The 18,033-nt window shown below is 41.2% G+C and overlaps 2 non-coding genes across 2 annotated transcripts; one reads left to right on the forward strand and one right to left on the reverse strand.

Moving 5' to 3' along the window:
- Positions 1-1,680: 1,680 nt before the first annotated feature.
- Positions 1,681-1,786, reverse strand: LOC141653969 (small nucleolar RNA R71). The gene has a single exon (XR_012547555.1). It is a non-coding gene; the product is annotated as a small nucleolar RNA R71 (small nucleolar RNA).
- Positions 1,787-14,930: 13,144 nt separating this feature from the next.
- LOC141654009 (small nucleolar RNA R71) lies at positions 14,931-15,036 on the forward strand. The gene has a single exon (XR_012547592.1). It is a non-coding gene; the product is annotated as a small nucleolar RNA R71 (small nucleolar RNA).
- Positions 15,037-18,033: the final 2,997 nt, after the last annotated feature.

Raw genomic sequence — 18,033 nt, forward strand, 5'->3', positions numbered from 1 at the left:
ATTAATCCGTGAATGTTTATTTTCGTTAATGGACTTGTTATTTCCTATTTAAGTTCGAATAATTAGGTCATTTAGAGGATCTTATCTATCTTTCACTGCTTAACACTCTTAATTACGCTGCTTTCTCTTTTCCCTAAACTCTTTCACTGTAACTTTTGCTATTGGATTATTTTGCTTGGATCTTGTGTTCCTTACGCCAGAATTCTCGCTATTGTAATCTCTTACTCTCCTTTAATCTTAATCTTTCATTTGTTTGCATTAATTCTCTTGTTTAATTCTCTTAATTTCTGCCCTAATCTCTTTTATGCAATTTTCTTACAATTTCAATATGTTTGTTATTAGTTCATTCATTATTATTAATCTTGACAATATTGATAGTATGAGTAGCTAATTTAATTCATGTTGGGATTAGGGGATCTATGGTAGAATTGTGACGATGTAGCGAATAGGTTATATGACTTATTTGTGAGATCCTGTACCCATGGCATTTTAATTGTATTTACCGACTTAGTTGAGTACACACTTCTAAGTTACCCTTTAATCTGGTTAAATTTAATCCTGGATCGGAAGATTGGACTAAATAGACCTGCTATGAAAAGTAGACTACCCTGACGAGGACGAAAGTTAAGTTAGTGGAAATCTAGGATAGAAAGTGGACCGGAAGGATCTTTCAGCATCCGTCTCACAATGAGTTATCTAGACTATTTGCAGTTGAGTCAACAAGCTACCATAGTGATCCGAAGTCCCGACATGTTCTCTCTTTATTGATATTCTTATCCTTGTTTTCTCCCATTTACTGCTCTTATTTATTTCTCTTTCCCTTAAGCCTATTTAGTTTAGAAAACCAAATTTACAAACCCCATACTGTGACCGAATAGACGGACCTTTTATAGATATCTTGCCTCCCTGTGGAGATCGACCCGACTTCCCTAGCTATATAGTTAGTTTAGTTGGTTATTTTTGATAGGTATACGACTGCCCTGTCAAATTTTGGCGCCGTTGCCGGGGAGGCAATAACCCTATCTGTTTTTGTTTCGTTTATTTTACCGTCTCAGGGAATTTTTATTCCTTGGGGCAGTTCTCATTTATCTCTTTTAGTGTTGTGTGTGCCCAGGTCAAACAGGTCGGAGTTAGTTTCAGCTGATTCTGAGCCAGAGCGACTGTTTAGGCATAGACTCCGTCTGCAAAAAGAATCACGAAAGGAAGACTTGAGTAATTTCGAACCCGAGCTACAACATTTCCTATTTACAGAAGATCAATCTTTAATAGAAGATAATCTCAGTTCTGTAAACCAACCAGTAAAGATGCCGAATATTGCAAGTCATTCGGAGCCTACATCATCATCTATTCCCAAGGGTTTCAATCTCCAGACTGAGGATGGCAATACTTTTGACATCCGTCCGTCTTATATCAATCTGGTGGAGAGAAATCTCTTTAGAGGTGTGGCAGGTGAAGACCCGGGGAAGCATATGAAGGTCTTTACGGATTATTGCTCTACTATCCCCGCCACAAAGGGGGTAACTCAAGACAAGATTAAGGAGGTGTTGTTTCCTTTTTCTTTGACTGACTCAGCCAGGGAGTGGCTGACTGACTTGGACCGTACGGCCGCGGGTATCACGAATTGGGAGACTCTCGCGCTTGCTTTCTATAAAAGGTATTTCCCTCCGCAGCGCACTAATCAGCTGAGGGCAAACATTACTAGTTTCAAACAGGCACCTGATGAGACTTTCTATGAAGCTTGGTGTCGGTTCAAGAGGTTGGTGAGGTCTCTTCCTCACCATGGTTTTGATCTGTGGTTCCTGTCAAATCAGTTCTACAATGGGTTGTACGATGACCACAGAGCTATACTTGACGCCTCATCCAACGGAAGTTTTCAAAAGAATACTGATGATGATAAGGGATGAGCCATTATTGAGGAGATGGCGACCCATTGTGCTGAATATGGGAACCCACGAGACGGTATTCGAACAGTTCACGCGGTTGACAAGGCCGTTGTGGCTCAGTTGGAAGCCATGAATGCCCGGTTTGATAGATTAGAACTGCAACCTGCTGCAGATTAACAGACGGTTCATCTGTTGACTAGACAGGACACCGTCACATGTGAGAGGTGTGGAAGCAATGACGGTCATACTGCTATTGACTGTCTTACGGAGAAAGAACAAGTCCTTGCTTTACAACAATATAGGCAAGGAGGAGGTTCTTATTATAACAACCAAGGGGCTATCCATCCCAATTTGAGGTGGACAAGTCAAAATGTGCTCAATCCCACTCCTCCACCGCAGCAGCAGCAGCCATATGTCCCTCCTCATAAGGCTCAACAAGGCTTTCAAAAGCCTCCTTCCTTTCCTCCTCCCAATCAAGGTGCATCATCTTCAAGTGGGGTAAGTGAGCTATCTGAGTTGAAGACGATGTTGCAGTCTTTGACAAAGCAGTGGCAGCTAAGTGACCAACAAAAAGACTATCTAAAACGCGCGTATCAAATCTCCCCAAACCGAGCCTTTACTCGTCCTCGAGTAAACTAAATGCAACTAATGGAACGGAAATGAAAACTCAGAGCTAGCTATAACTTGTCTACTTGAACCAATTTAATGCAACAAAAACCATTGGTTACAACTATAACAGTCAATACACAAACGAGTTATGAGTTGTTCAGAAATAAAGCCGACCTATCGACCTTGCAAGACCAACAAAATCGGACTCTCACGTGGTCACTCTTCTCTCATGAAGCAAAGGGTGAATTATATGTAAAAGAGAGAAAGAGAAACAGTCACTCACCTAAACTGCGACCTACATAGCATGCATGCTACAAAAATGAAAGACGATTCGAGTACTAATGCACACATTCCCACCAACAATGTCCGTCACAGCCGAGGGCTTACAAATAATATAGGAATAGTGAGGTTCAGGTGAGAAAAGGCAAAACAATTTATGGAAATATGGAGGTAAAAGCGCCAAGCTAGTTCCTAAACAGGACCATACAAGACCGTCCGAATCTCAAATGACTAAGAAATAAACACAAGTGCCCTTCATTTGGCACACAACTAACCATCCAATCACACTATCTCCTCAAAAATTTATGAATAAGAACGGAGGAGTGAGACGGTCACAAACTTCCCTTTTTTAATACCGTCTTAAAGAATAAAATAAACCAAATTATTAACTTTTTCAATTTTTTTTTCTTCTTTTTCTGGTTTTCACACGTCTGACTCTTTTTTCATATTCTTTTCTTTTTCTTTTCACGTTTTCCTTTTTTTTTTTCCTTTTTTTTTCTCAATTCTTTTTTTCAATTCATACTCATACTCCCTTCCTTCATCTCCACCAACTCCAGTCAAAATACACACGGGCCAAACCGCAAACGGAAAATCATACCGCAAAAGACATACTAAACTAGCTTGACTAGGCAGGTTCAGTTTTGGATGTAGCTAATGGCTCAAAAAGGCTAAATTTGGCTTAAGTGGAGCTAAATAGGTGAAAAATGTAAGAAAAGGGAAATTTGCAAGCACCTCCCTGCATGTGACACCGACCACAAACCCGAATGTATGTATTTGACAAGAAATCGAATGTCATAAAAGTGCAAAAATGATGAACATGCTATGCAAGGAGTACTACTCTCAATTCCTATATAAACCGGTCATGAATGTCACCAGTTATACGACTCTAAAACTCAGAAATTGTAAGTAGTTTGCCGATTTATCAGGTCAAGTCTAAACAGTCAGCTATATTTGAACAAAAACTCGTAGATTATGCGTAAGACTCAGCTAATAACCGTCAATGAAAGTGCAAGGCTCAAGTAAAATGACAAATTACAGTGCAATATCATCACGGAAATCAACCGTTCCGACTCAACCTATATGCAAAAATAAACGTGGATATTTTATTAATTTTTAGAATTTTCTAATTTTTTTGGATTTTATGATTTTATGAAATAAATAAATACAATGCAAGCTGAAAAATAGAAACGTGAATGCAAAACAAATCCAAATGCAGACTCAAAGGATGCATTAATCGTGGAGTTTAGATTGAGCACGTTGAGAATTTTGGAGACTATGCTCGTCTTTAATTGGAATATAATTTGAGGAATAAGAATCGTTATTGGAAATAAGTGAGTTATGAAAGATTTTATGATATATCCGTTGAGGAGTTATTTATTGATCATACGCTTTTAAGGATTGGTTGAACGAGATAATCTGTAATTTATGGATTTGTGAGATGTTTGACAGGACAGTCGTATACCTATCAAAAATAACTAACTAAACTAACTATATAGCTAGGGAAGTCAGGTCGATCTCCTCAGGGACGCAAGATATCTGTAAAGAGTCCGTCTATTTGGTCACAAAATGGGGGGTTTATAATTGATTTTCTAAACTAAAAGGTGTAAAGAAAGAGAAACAAGGAAAGAGCAGTGAAGGCAGGAAATAGAGATAAACTATCAATAAAGAAGGGACATGTCAGGACTTCGGTTCACTACGGTAGTCCAGTGACTCAACTGCAAATAGTCTAGATAAATTACTGTGAGACGGATATGGAAAGGTCCTTCCGGTCCACTTTCTATCCTAGATTCCCACTAACTTAACTTCCGTCCTCGTCGGGGTATTCTACTTTTCATAGCAGGTCTATTCAGTCCAATCTTCCGATCCAGGATTAAATTTAACCAGATTAAAGGGTAACTCAGAAGCGTGCACTCAACTAAGTCGGTAAATACAGTTATATTGCTATGAGGACAGAGTCTCACAAATAATTCATCTAACCTATTCACTACATCGTCACATTTCTACCGTAGATCCCCTAATCCTAACATGAAATGATTTAGCTACTCATGCTATAAATATTGTCAAGACTAATAACAATGAAATAACTAATATTAAACATGATAAAACAATAATAAATGTGCATAAAAGACTTAGAGCCGAAATTAAAGAGAACAAAACAAGTAATTAAAGTAAATAAATGAAAGATTAAGAATAAAGAAGAGAGATAGATTACAATCGCAAGAATCCGGCGTAAAGAACAAATAAATCCGAGCGAGAAATAATCCGAAAGCAAAAGTTACAGTAGAGAGTTTTTGAGAGAAGAAAGTGTAAAGCAGTAAACGTAATTGCTAAAAAATGAATAATCGATAATAAGATCCTAATGACCTAATTATTGTGCGTTTAAATAGAAATAAGCTAAGTCCATAAGCTAAGAATAAGTTCACGGACTAATTAAAGCCCATTAAAGACCAAACCACTCGATCGAGCAATTTGAAACAACTCGATCGAGTACTTCTTCAAGAAATATACTCGATCGAGTAGAAATAGAGCTCGAACGAGTAACCTCCAATTCCAGCACTGTCGATCGAGTAAAACAAACCACTCGATCGACCAACTCAGCCACAAAAACCACTCGATCGACCAATAAAAGGGCTCGATCGAGTATTCTTCCTCTGAAACAACTCCAACTCGTAGCCGACTGCTTCGTAGACCGTTCCTTCACGCATCCCAATGCAAGATCTCGCTCTGAAAAATCCCGTCTCCTCAAAATGCATGCAAAGTAGGACGAAAATGGTATGATTCCACTACTTTCACGTTCATTCCTACAAAACGGACAAAACGAACCAAAGTAGCCAATTCGGGGCATAATGCGATATAAACAGTACAAAAGTACATGGAAATACGTGCTAAAATAGGCTAAAAAGACTATACAAAATGCACGTATCAAATCTCCCCAAACCGAACCTTTACTCGTCCCCGAGTAAACTAAAATGCAACTAATGGAACGGAAATGAAAACTCAGAGCTAGCTTAACTAGTCTACTTGAACCAATTTAATGCAACAAAAATTAACAATTACAGTTATGCAGTCAATACGCAAACGAGTTATGAGTTGTTCAGAAATATAGCCGACCTATCGACCTTGCAAGACCAACAAAATCGGACTCTCACGTGGTCACTCTTCTCTCATGAAGCAAAGGGCGAATAATATATGTGAAAGAGAGAAAGAGAAACAGCCACTCACCTAAACTGCGACCTACATAGCATGCACGCAACAAAAATGAAAGATAATTCACGTACTAATGCACACAATCCAACCAATAATGTCCGTCACAGCCGAGGGCTTACAAATGATATGGGAATAGTGAGGTTCAGGTGAGAAAAGGCAAAACAAGTTATGGAAATGTGGAGGTAAAAGCGCCATGCTAGTTCCTAAACAGGACCATATAAGACCGTCCGAATCTCAACTGACTGAAAAATAAAGTACAAGTGCCCTTCATTTGGCACACAACTCACTAATCACATACACCATCTCCTCAAAAATATGGAATAAGAACGGAGGAGTTAGACGGTCACAAACTTCCCTTTTTTAATACCGTCTTAATGAATCAACTGATACAAATCAAATATTGTTATCAACTTTTTCTTCCTTTCTCTGACTTACGTGAATCATTCATTTTTCATTTTTTTTTCTTCTTCAGGTTTTTTCCTTTTTTTTTCTTTTCAATTCCTTTTTTTTTCTCCTTCCTTTATTTACACCAACTCCAATCAAAATGATACGGGCCAAACTGCAGACGGAAAACGCATACCACAAAAGACATACTAAACTAGCTTGACTAGGGAGGCTCAGTTTGGGATGTAGCTAATGGGTCAAAAAGGCAAGTTTTGGCTTAAGTTGAGCTGAATGGGTGAAAAATATAAGAAAAAGGGGAAAATTTGCAAGCACCTCCCTGCATGTGACACCGACCACAAACCCGAATGTGTGCATTTGACAAGAAATCGAATGTCATAAGAGTGCAAAAATGATGAACGTGCTATGCAAGGAGTACTACTCTCAATTCCTATGTAAACCGGTCATGAATGTCACCAGTTATAAGGCTCTAAATCTCAGAAATTGTAAGTAGGTTGCCGATTTATCAGGTCAAGTCTAAACAGCCAGCTATATTTGAACAAAAAATCGTAGACTATGCATATGACAAAGCTAATAACTGTCAATGAAAGTGCAAGGCTCAAGTAAAATGACAAGTTATAGTGCAATATCATCACGGAAATCGACCGTTCCGACTCAACCTATATGCAAAAATAAACGTGATATTTTATAATTTTTTTGGAATTTTCTAATTTTTGTTGTTTTTGTATTTATGATTTTAAGAAATAAATAAACAATGCAAGCTGAAAATATAAACGTGAATGCAAAACAAATGCAAATGCAGACTCAAAAGGATGCAATACCCTCCCCAAACCAAAACGGACAACACCCTCATTGTCCTCCAGCATACACCAGCAGATATATACAGGGGAACAGGAATATACAACCAATAAAGAAAGGAAAACAATAAAATAAAAAGGAGACAAAAGAAAATAAAAGAGTGAGAATAGACATACACAACACGAACTTCCCCAAACCAGCCTGAAAACTGGGGAAGTGAGTAGACCAGCAGCTACTCGTCAGCCTCCTCTATCACGTCCTCCACCGTCACAGTGTAGTCCGGGTCAACCTCCTACTCTCTCCTCCTTCTCTGCTCAGCTCGAGCTCTCTCCGCCGCCGCCGCCGGGTCCTCGTCCTCCTCCTCCTCACTAGCAGGCTCCGGGTACCCCTCAGCTGGGTACCGGTAAAAGGAAGGGTATGGCCAACCCTCTGGGATCAGACGGTGTCGCCTCATGTGATACTCGTATAGAGGGAACAAAGTGAGAGCTATGTCCCGCTCCATACGAGCCTCTCTCTCTGCCATCTCAACAACAAACTGTCACGGAGCCCTTGGTCCATGACCGCAGACGCCTCAAAGTGTGGAGGACAAACAAAATTAGCCGGAAGAACCGACTGTGCCTGGTCGGGCGCAGGAGTAGGAGTAGGGATTGAGGTAGGTGTGGTCGTGGAGGGCTAACCACTCGCGGAAGGTGCGGATCCCTCTCCAGTCTCAAGTCTACGCCACTTCTTAGAAGCGTGTAAGGTAGTAGGTGGTCGGATCGGCAGGTGGTACTCGGGTAAAGGTGGTGGTCGGGCGCCCCGTGCAACAGTAAGCAAAGGTACTAGACGAGGGAGAGTGGTGCAAGGTAGGTCTACGGACAAGGAACCATCTATCTTCCAGGTCCGGTAATCAGAAGTCAGCCAGGTCTGAGAGTGCATAGACGCTAGGCTCAGGTACCTATCTCCCTCTATGTACGGTAGGTCACGAGGCAAGGCAGGGAGGAGAGAGCGGGCAATAATGGTGGCTATGCCACCGCAGACGATAGTGCCCGTGATCTTCTCTCCCTGAGCCTGGAACTACTGGGCGGTCAAGTATGCGATGTTGAGGGTAAAGGGACCCTCGCAGTCGATGTTCAGGTAACCACCTAAAATGGAGAGCTCGTTGTTGTTGATATTGTTTGGCTCCTTTCGGCCAAAAATAGTACTCCCCATCAGTCGGAGAAAGTAACGAGCAGGGGGAAGGTGGACCTAAGCGAGTTTTCGCTCGGGAAAGGTGGTCTGGGCAAAGGCCTGCCAAAGCTGACGGAGGACCTTCCTAGGGGCAACAGTGGCGCCCGTAAAAGAAAGTCCGAGTCGAGTACCAAACTCCTCCAATGTCATCGAAAAAGTCCGGTTAAACAATCGGAAGGACACGGAAAGACTAGTGGGGGCAGCATCGTGTTCCCCGGAGGAGAAGGTGAAGGAGTTGAAGAACTCAAGACTCAGCTCCCGAAAGGTATGGCCACTCATAGTGATAAGTCCGGCCATCCCCGTGCCTCATAAAAGCTCACAATCTGGCTCATAGAAACCGAGCCTCTCAAGTGACGTACGGCAAAGGAAACGCGTATGTAGAAACTCGCAGTCAACTAAGTTATAAAATCTAGTACGATGTACACCATTAACAAAAGTTACCTGTGCGGGTACTCAGGGTGGGAGTCAAGAGTGTCATCCACTCGGATGGTAACACGGCCAACAGTAGGTGTAGCTCGTGCACGACCGCGACCCCGGCCTCTAGAACCTGAAGTAGAAGACCGTCCACTGACGGTACGAGGAACTAGAGCTGCCCGTAAAGCAGCTGTGACTGCGGGTGACCACGCAACATGGGTGGTCACCGTACCTGAAGTACTAGCTGAGGCTGCTACAGAAAAAGCAGCAGAGACCGCCACAGAGGAAGAACGGCTAGCAGCAGTGGCTGTGACGGAGGTAGAGGCTGAAATAGAGCTAGCAGCAGTAAAAACGGTACCAACAGCATAAACTAAGAACACAGGAGCTGCGGTACTAACGGAAGTGGAGGCGGTGGTGACAGCAGGGACCACCGTCTCAGACAAGGACGGACTAAAAGTCGAGCTCGTAGAAGGCATAGAGCTAGAATCCATCCTAGTAAAAAAGGGCAGGGGAAAACGATAATTAATTAACGAAGTAACAGCAGAAAATTCCCCATGGACAGTCGAAAATTTCGACTAAACAACCCATAATTCCCAAATTTTTCCTCAAAAATTCGAATGAAACAAGTAATCAGTGACGGGATAAGGGGGATGATCATGAAATGACGTTTTCTATGACGTATTAACAGGAGATAACACACAATTTTCAGTCGAAAATTTCGACTGTCAAGAACCCTAATCACAAATTTCTCAAAAGAATTTGAATTAAACATGTGAACATCAATGGGGTAAGGGAATTAATCATCAAGTAAGGCAAATGAAGCATGGAAGCACAATAATAGTCGAAAAATTCGACCCAAAAGGAAATCCCGAAACCCTAATTCCTAATTATCTTCATAAAAAGCAAAAATTAATGCAATTAAAAGACAATGAAGAGTAGGAATTACTTACTTGATGATAAGGAACCTACACAGAGCAATTAATCGAGACACAAACAAGCAAATTTGGGCGATTTTTCGATCGAAAAGCCGCAAACCCTAACTCCTCTAATTGACCGTGTAAAACAACAATAATCAAGGGGAAAGTAGAGGGCAAATGTCGTTTAATTAGCAAGGAACGATTTGTAGGTGGTGGATTTGGTATTGGGCAAGATTAATGGAGGTTTTAGGGAGGATTTATCGCAAATAAAGGGGAAAAGTGAATAATGAACGAAATAATGAAATAAAGGAGGAAAGTAGGAAGTTTAGAAAACACTTCCTGCGTAGCCCTTGCAAATCCACTTGATCTAGTGATTTTAAACCACTCGATCGAGAGCTCTTGTATGCAGTTCACTCGATCGAGTAAAAATTTACTCGGTCGAATACTCCCCTTTTTAGCTTTTGTCGATCGAGCATTCTGGAACCATTCGATCGATCAAATTTCACTCGATCGAGTAAATTTTTAGGCGGTTACATTTAGGAGACAATTAGATTTGGAGCTTAGGAACTACCATTTTGGTGATGCGCATAGGAGTAAGGAAGCTTAGCGGACAAAGGAAGAGCTTCAAACTACTAGGGCCTACTTTGAAGAGCTATATCTCGAGTTCTACAACTGATAATCAGGTGGTTCTAATTGGAGGTGAAATCTTATCCTCTTAAATTTCCAACGCCATGAGAATCGCTTGATTCCGACAAGTAACGAAGAAATGGCGGCCGTTTGAAGTTCAGTGCGCGAAGCAGGAAATTACGCGCTGAAGCTCTCGATCGAGAACTCTGAAATACACACATTTCGATCGACCAGCTGCTCTTTTGGATCGACCACCTTGAGTCCTTTATGTTGTTAGATCGAGCTAATCGAGTCGGACGAAGCTTATCTTATGTCGAGACTATCTTATATTTAGTTTTATGTTATAAAAAATATCTCTTCTACTATATAAGAGATAATTAGGTTACAATAGGGGGGGGGGGGGGGGGGGGGGACTTCTTTCATCACTGTTCTACTGTTCATTTTTCCCTCTCTATTTTTCCGGATCTAACTACGTAATCCCTTGTCTCTCTTTAATTTAATTCTAGCTTTTAACTATTTTTGCATCTCGTAATTCCTTGCTCTTTTACTTATTGTTACTATTTGTTATTATATCAAGTAGTAGTTATTGCTTCTTCTCTAAATCCATCTTTTGTTATGTCGAATTTAGTTGTTCCTATTGCTATTAGTTTTATTCTTGCCATGTTTAGTTAATTCTCCCTTGCTAAGACATAGGGGAGCCATGATTTTAAGGGAATCGTGAAATAAGTAATTAGGTTTAACGCGAATTTGATCTATGTTGTTAATCGCTAGATTTAACTGTTCTTGTCTAATTGAGTCGACGCAGTTAGTCATTAAACCGCGGTACACCTTGACCTAGATCGGAAGATTTGAAGGGGTAAGACCTGTAGCGAACATTAGGGCACGTAGTGAGGGCGGAAGCTAAGCTATTAGTGTCTTAGGGCGAATTGAGACCGGAAGGAGATATTCATTGCTCCGTAGATTAGACTTGCATTACCTGAGACCTTAGACTACATTACTTGAGAATCATGGTGAACCGACTGTCTTAGCTGCTTTCTCTTTACTTATTTACTCTCTACTTATTTGCTCTCTTTCTTTCTCTTGACCTTATTAGTTTAGTTCAAATACTCAAACCCCCATCCTATGACATATGATAAACTTAAATTAGCAAGTAGAAACAATAGCCTCCCTGTGGAGATCGACCCTATTTACCGCTAGCTTCAGTTAGTAGTATTAGGTTTATCTTTGATACTAAACAATGTCCTCATTGTACACAACAACTAACAACAGCAAAATATGGGAAAAGGAAAAATGCAAACTAAGAAGATGAAGTAGAAAAGGAGCTAAGGAACTCACAGGATAACGCGAAAGAGGGAAAGGTGGACCTCCCCAAACCAGCCAGCAACAAGGGAGGTCACAGCTACCAGCTTTAGAGCAGCTAAATTGCTAACAGAATGCAAGAGTACCTGCAAATTCGCAAATAGCAACCGCACAAAAGTACTGCCAAAGCAAATAGAGCTAAATTGTTCACAGTCTATAGCCGAGTAGGCTAATTATTAAGGCACACAACAAAACTAAATAAAATGTTCAAAAATAAATAAAAAGTTCTAAAATTCCGGGCTGCCTCCCAGTAGCGCTAGATTAGAAGGTGCTAGCTCGACCCCCGTTTGTCAACCAGCAACACAAAGTAATTGCCCACTAATAGGCCTCTGACTGGAAGTAGTAACTTCAGCAATCGTCATATCTGCTTCCGGCCTCCACAGCATGGCAACGGAAGAACAACAGCTTCTCCAATCATCGGGATCCCAATCTCTAACGTCGGCACGCAGCAACTTCCTAGACGACATAACTTCCTCAAAACCTCCTCCAGGGTCATCTATCTGGGTAGTTCCAGACTTCAACTTGAGAGCAGTCATCTCACCTCCCGGGTCCTCGAACCTGTCAAGACCTGTAAAAAGAGAAACAAAGTAATATTCCTCCAATTTGCTCCCAAACTGGGGCGGAGGTGTTATAACAGCAGCAATATGTGACTCATAAGCAATATTGTACTCGATCGAGCTCTTTTCCTCGTGTAAGCCTTTGAATTTGCGTATAATCTCCCCAAACCTGCATAAAAACACTTGCAAAAATATCCCAAAATACCAAATATGAATAGTAACAGTCTATAGTCTTCTGAATTACGCTAAAAATGTCTAAATTCTAATTGTCCTAATTAAATGCAATAAATAAAATCCGACGGAAATTAAAAATTGTTTATACAATTTGTTACACGGGGCATTTCCCCGCTCACTTCTCAAAGCAATTCAGCAGCCCCTCGGAGGGCTTCTGACTGGAGGACGTCACCTCAGCAACATTAACCATCCTCTTCATTCTCCACGAGCTTGTATTTGAATAATTAGGAGGAGAATAGTTGACATCCACATACGCGCAAACTTTCCTCGTCCTTACTCCTTTCTTACCAGCTTTAGCGTCATCACTCCCACTTTGACTGACATTAATTGCACAATAACCATTGACAGCTCCTGCATTATTTTCATCTGTACCTGCAGCAAGGAAAACAGACGAACTTTCCACCTTTTTGCTCTCAATCTGAGGCGGAGGGGTCACGATAGCAGCACAATATTCCAAATTTTCATTTGGAGTGTCAATAGGAGGGTCAGTAGAAGAGAGGGCATTGCAAGGCTGAGCTTGCATGGGAGCCCTTCGGGACTTAGACTGATGGAATATCAATTCCTCGTCCCCAACCTGAAAAGTCAATGTCTTGCCCCCGACGTCTATCACTGCACGGGCAGTGCATAAAAATGGTCTCCCTAAAGTGATAGGGGTATGTGTGTCCTCGGGGATGTCAAGTACAACGAAATCGACGGGAATAAAGAATCTCCCGATCTTAACAGGTATGTATTCTATGACACCTAACGGCCGTGATATAATACGATCGGCCATCTGAACAGTCATATTTGTGCAATTAAACTTGGTCAACCCAAGTCTCTTAGCAAGAGACATCGGTAAGACACTCACGCTAGCGCCAAGATCGCATAACGCATTATCAATTAAGTGGGTACCAATATGACACGGAATCGAGAAACTACCCGGGTCTGACTGTTTGGGAGGTAACTTATTCTGAACTAGGGCCGTCCTTACCTCGGTCAAAGCTACCATCTCATGATCATTAATGTGCCTCTTACGTGATAAAATTTCTTTCATAAATTTAAGGTAAGAGGGTACCTGTGTCAGCAATTCGGCGAACGGAACGGTGACTTGCAAGCTTTTCGGTAGTTCGGCAAATTTACCGAACTGTTGATTAGCCTTTGTGTTCTGTAGTCGCCTCGGGAAGGGCACCGTAATGGGTATTTCAAGCCCCTTGTTCCTCTCTTCCAACGTATCAGCTGGATCAAGCTCTTTATCCTTCGATCGAGACTTCTGTCCTCTCGAACGGGGTCTTTTAGGCGATATTTCACTCGATCGAGCACTAGCAGGCTCTCGATCGAGTTCTTCTTTATCAGCATCACTCGATCGACGAAAAATATCAATCAATCGAGCAGAATCCTCAATAAAATCACTCGATCGACCTGTTTGTTTTACTCGATCGAGCTGTTCTTTTTCCTGGTCACTCGATCGAGAAGAAATTCCACTCGATCGATTCCTTTCTTCATCTTTTTCACTCGATCGACCACCTGAAACCAATCGATCGAGTATCTTCTTTGTCGTCATCTCTTTTTCATCAATAGTACACTGTTCATCAGCAGTAATTACTTTCCTCGGGTCTGATTTCAACAATTCCGGTCCCTCATATAAACGACCGCTTCTCAGATTTATTAAATTCACCGTCTCGTGTGGATTCTTATCAGCTTGTGACGGTAAATGACCCGATTTCCTCGTGGACTGGTTCGCGGCTAATTGGGCAACTTGAGTTTCAAGTGACTTGATAGACGCATCTTTTTGTTGGTCACTTAGCTGCCACTGCTTTGTCAAAGACTGCAACATCGTCTTCAACTCAGATAGCTCACTTACCCCACCAGAAGATGATGCACCGTGATTAGGTGTAGGAAAGGAAGGAGGCTTTTGAAAGCCTTGTTGAGCCTTATGAGGAGGGACATATGGTTGCTGCTGCTGTGGAGGAGGGGTAGGATTGAGCACATTTTGACTTGTCCACCTCAAATTGGGATGGACTGCCCCTTGGTTATTATAATAGGAACCCCCTCCTTGCTTGTATTGTTGAAAAGCAAGGACCTGTTCCTTCTCTGTAAGACAATCAATAGCAGTATGACCGTCGTTGCTCCCACACCTATGACATGTGACGGTCTCCCCTCTAGTAAGCAAATGGACCGTCTGAGGCTCCCCAGCAGAATGCAACTCCAATTTATCTAAACGGGCATTCATGGCTTCCAGCTGAGCCACAACTGCCTTATCGACTGCGTGAACTGTTCGAATACCGTCCCTCGGGTTCCCATACTCAGCACAATGGGTCGCCATTTCCTCAATAATGGCCCACCCCTTATCATCATCAGTATTCTTTTGGAATCTTCCGTTGGATGATGCGTCAAGTATAGCTCTGTGGTCATCGTACAACCCATTGTAGAACTGATTGGACAGAAACCACGGATCAAAACCATGGTGAGGAAGAGACCTCACCAACCTCTTGAACCGGCACCAAGCTTCATAGAAAGTTTCATCCGGTGCCTGCTTGAAACTAGTGATCTTGGCCCTCAGCTGATTGGTGCGCTGCGGAGGGAAATATCTCTTATAAAAAGGCAAGAGCAAGAGTCTCCCAGTCGGTGATCCCTGCGGCCGTACGGTCCAAGTCAGTCAGCCACTCCCTGACTGAGTCAGTCAAAGAAAAAGGAAACAGCACCTCCTTAATCTTGTCTTGAGTTACCCCCTTTGTGGCGGGGATAGTAGAACAGTAGTCCATAAAGACCTCCATATGCTACCTCGGGTCTTCACCTGCCACACCTCTAAAGAGATTTCTCTCTACCAGATTGATATAGGAAGGACGGATGTCAAATGTATTCCCATCCTCAGTCTGGAGATTGAAACCCTTAGGAATAGATGATGCTTTAGGCTCCAAATGACTTGCAATATTCGGCATCTTTACTGGTTGGTTTACAGAACTGAGATTATCTTCTACTAAAGATTGATCTTCTGTAAATAGGAAATGCTGAAGCTCGGGTTCGAAAGTACTCAAGTCTTCCTTTCGTGATTCTCTTTGCAGACGGAGTCTATGCCTGAACAGTCTCTCTGGCTCAGAATCAGCTGAAATTAGCTCCAACCTGTTTGACCTGGGCATACACAACACTGAAAGAAAATAAATAAGAACTGTCTCAAGGAATAAGAATTCCCTGAGACGGATAAAATAAACGAAACAAAAACAGATAGGGCAATTGCCTCCCCGGCAACGACGCCAAAATTTGACAGGGCAGTTGTATACCTATCAAAAATAACTAACTAAACTAACTATATAGCTAGGGAAGTCAGGTCGATCTCCTCAGGGAGGCAAGATATCTGTAAAGAGTCCGTCTATTTGGTCACAAAATGGAGGGTTTATAATTGATTTTCTAAACTAAAAGGTGTAAAAGAAAGAGAAGCAAGGAAATAGCAGTGAAGGCAGAAAATAGAGATAAACTATCAATAAAGAAGGGACATGTCAGGACTTCAGTTCACTACGGTAGTCCAGTGACTCAACTGCAAATAGTCTAGATAAATTACTGTGAGACGAATATGGAAAGGTCCTTCCGGTCCACTTTCTATCCTAGATTCCCACTAACTTAACTTCCGTCCTCGTCAGGGTAGTCTACTTTTCATAGCAGGTCTATTCAGTCCAATCTTCCGATCCAGGATTAAATTTAACCAGATTAAAGGGTAACTCAGAAGCGTGCACTCAACTAAGTCGGTAAATACAGTTATATTGCTATGAGGACAGAGTCTCACAAATAATTCATCTAACCTATTCACTACATCGTCAGATTTCTACCGTAGATCCTCTAATCCTAACATGAAATGATTTAGCTACTCATGCTATAAATATTTTCAAGACTAATAACAATGAAATAACTAATATTAAACATGATAAAACAATAATAAATGTGCATAAAAGACTTAGGGCAGAAATTAAAGAGAACAAAATAAGTAATTAAAGTAAATAAATGAAAGATTAAGAATAAAGAAGAGAGATAGATTACAATCGCAAGAATCCGGCGTAAAGAACAACTAAATCCGAGCGAGAAATAATCCGAAAGCAAAAGTTACAGTACAGAGTTTTTTAGAGAAGAAAGTGTAAAGCAGTAAACGTAATTGGTAAAAAATGAATAATCAATGATAAGATCCTAATGACCTAATTATTGTGCGTTTAAATAGAAATAAGCCAAGTCCATAAGCTAAGAATAAGTTCACGGACTAATTAAAGCCCATTAAAGACCAAACCACTCGATCGAGCAGTTTGAAACAGCTCGATCGAGTACTTCTTCAAGAAATCTACTCGATCGAGTAGAAATAGAGCTCGAACGAGTAACCTCCAATTCCAGCACTGTCGATCGAGTAAAACAAACCACTCGATCGACCAACTCAGGCACAAAAACCACTCGATCGACCAATAAAAGGGCTCGATCGAGTATTCTTCCTCTAAAACAGCTCCAACTCGTAGCCGACTGCTTCGTAGACCGTTCCTTCACGCATCCCAATGCAAGATCTCGCTCTAAAAAATCCCGTCTCCTCAAAATGCATGCAAAGTAGGACGAAAATGGTACGATTCCACTATTTCACGTTCATTCCTACAAAACGGACAAAACGAACCAAAGTAGCCAATTCGGGGCATAATGCGATATAAACAGTACAAAAGTACATGGAAATACGTGCTAAAATAGGCTAAAAAGACTATACAAAATGCACGTATCAATTTTAATGTTAAAGTGCTCTCGAGTTGACTTAGTGAACAACCATTTTGACGATGATTATAATATATCGTGGTGGTCATATTTTGAGGATATAGAGATTGCTATGGATGGATTCGTTAAGTGTGATTACATGAGGTTCTTGAGAGTGGAAGGACACGAGAGTTGGATATCTTGAGTGTTGAAGATATTGAGAGTTAAAGGTTTTGAGATCAGTTGATGAAATGAGGAATATAGTTTTGTGAAGGGCAATTATATACAGATTTGTTGGTCTTGAGGTATTATGGGGATATGACGGAAGGATGTTACAAGACGTTGTTACATTGAGTGATGATTATACGAGAATTGTAAGACTCTGGTTATCGTGCTTTGTTTTTCTTGTCTTAAGGTGTCGCCTTCGGGAAAATAAAACTCGTTTTTAGAGTCGTCTATTCTTGTCATCCTTGCACGTTGATGTGACCATAATTAGCGCATATTTAGTCCCCGAATTAGCCTTGTTCCCATGCTTTTTAGTGCATATTTGGGTCATTTATTGTCTTTAGTCATTTGTTTTGCATATTCTTTGAGGTTTTGTGTCCTTGGTAGGAAAGGAGTGCAAACCTTGCATTTCCATGGCAAAATGAGGCTAAATTGATTGAATTCAATGACCAACCATCAAGGAGAGACAAGACTAGAAGGCCTTTGTACATACTATAGTAGATGGGCAATGATGAGAAAAGATCCTTGCATCCCCGAGGAAATCCTCAAGGATTTTATGAAGAAAAAGGAAGAAATGAAGAAGGAACGAAACTGTTTGACAATCCGTGCGGATTGCCCTGAAGA

This window comes from Silene latifolia, chromosome 4 (assembly GCF_048544455.1).
Source record: "Silene latifolia isolate original U9 population chromosome 4, ASM4854445v1, whole genome shotgun sequence".
NCBI lineage: Eukaryota > Viridiplantae > Streptophyta > Magnoliopsida > Caryophyllales > Caryophyllaceae > Silene > Silene latifolia.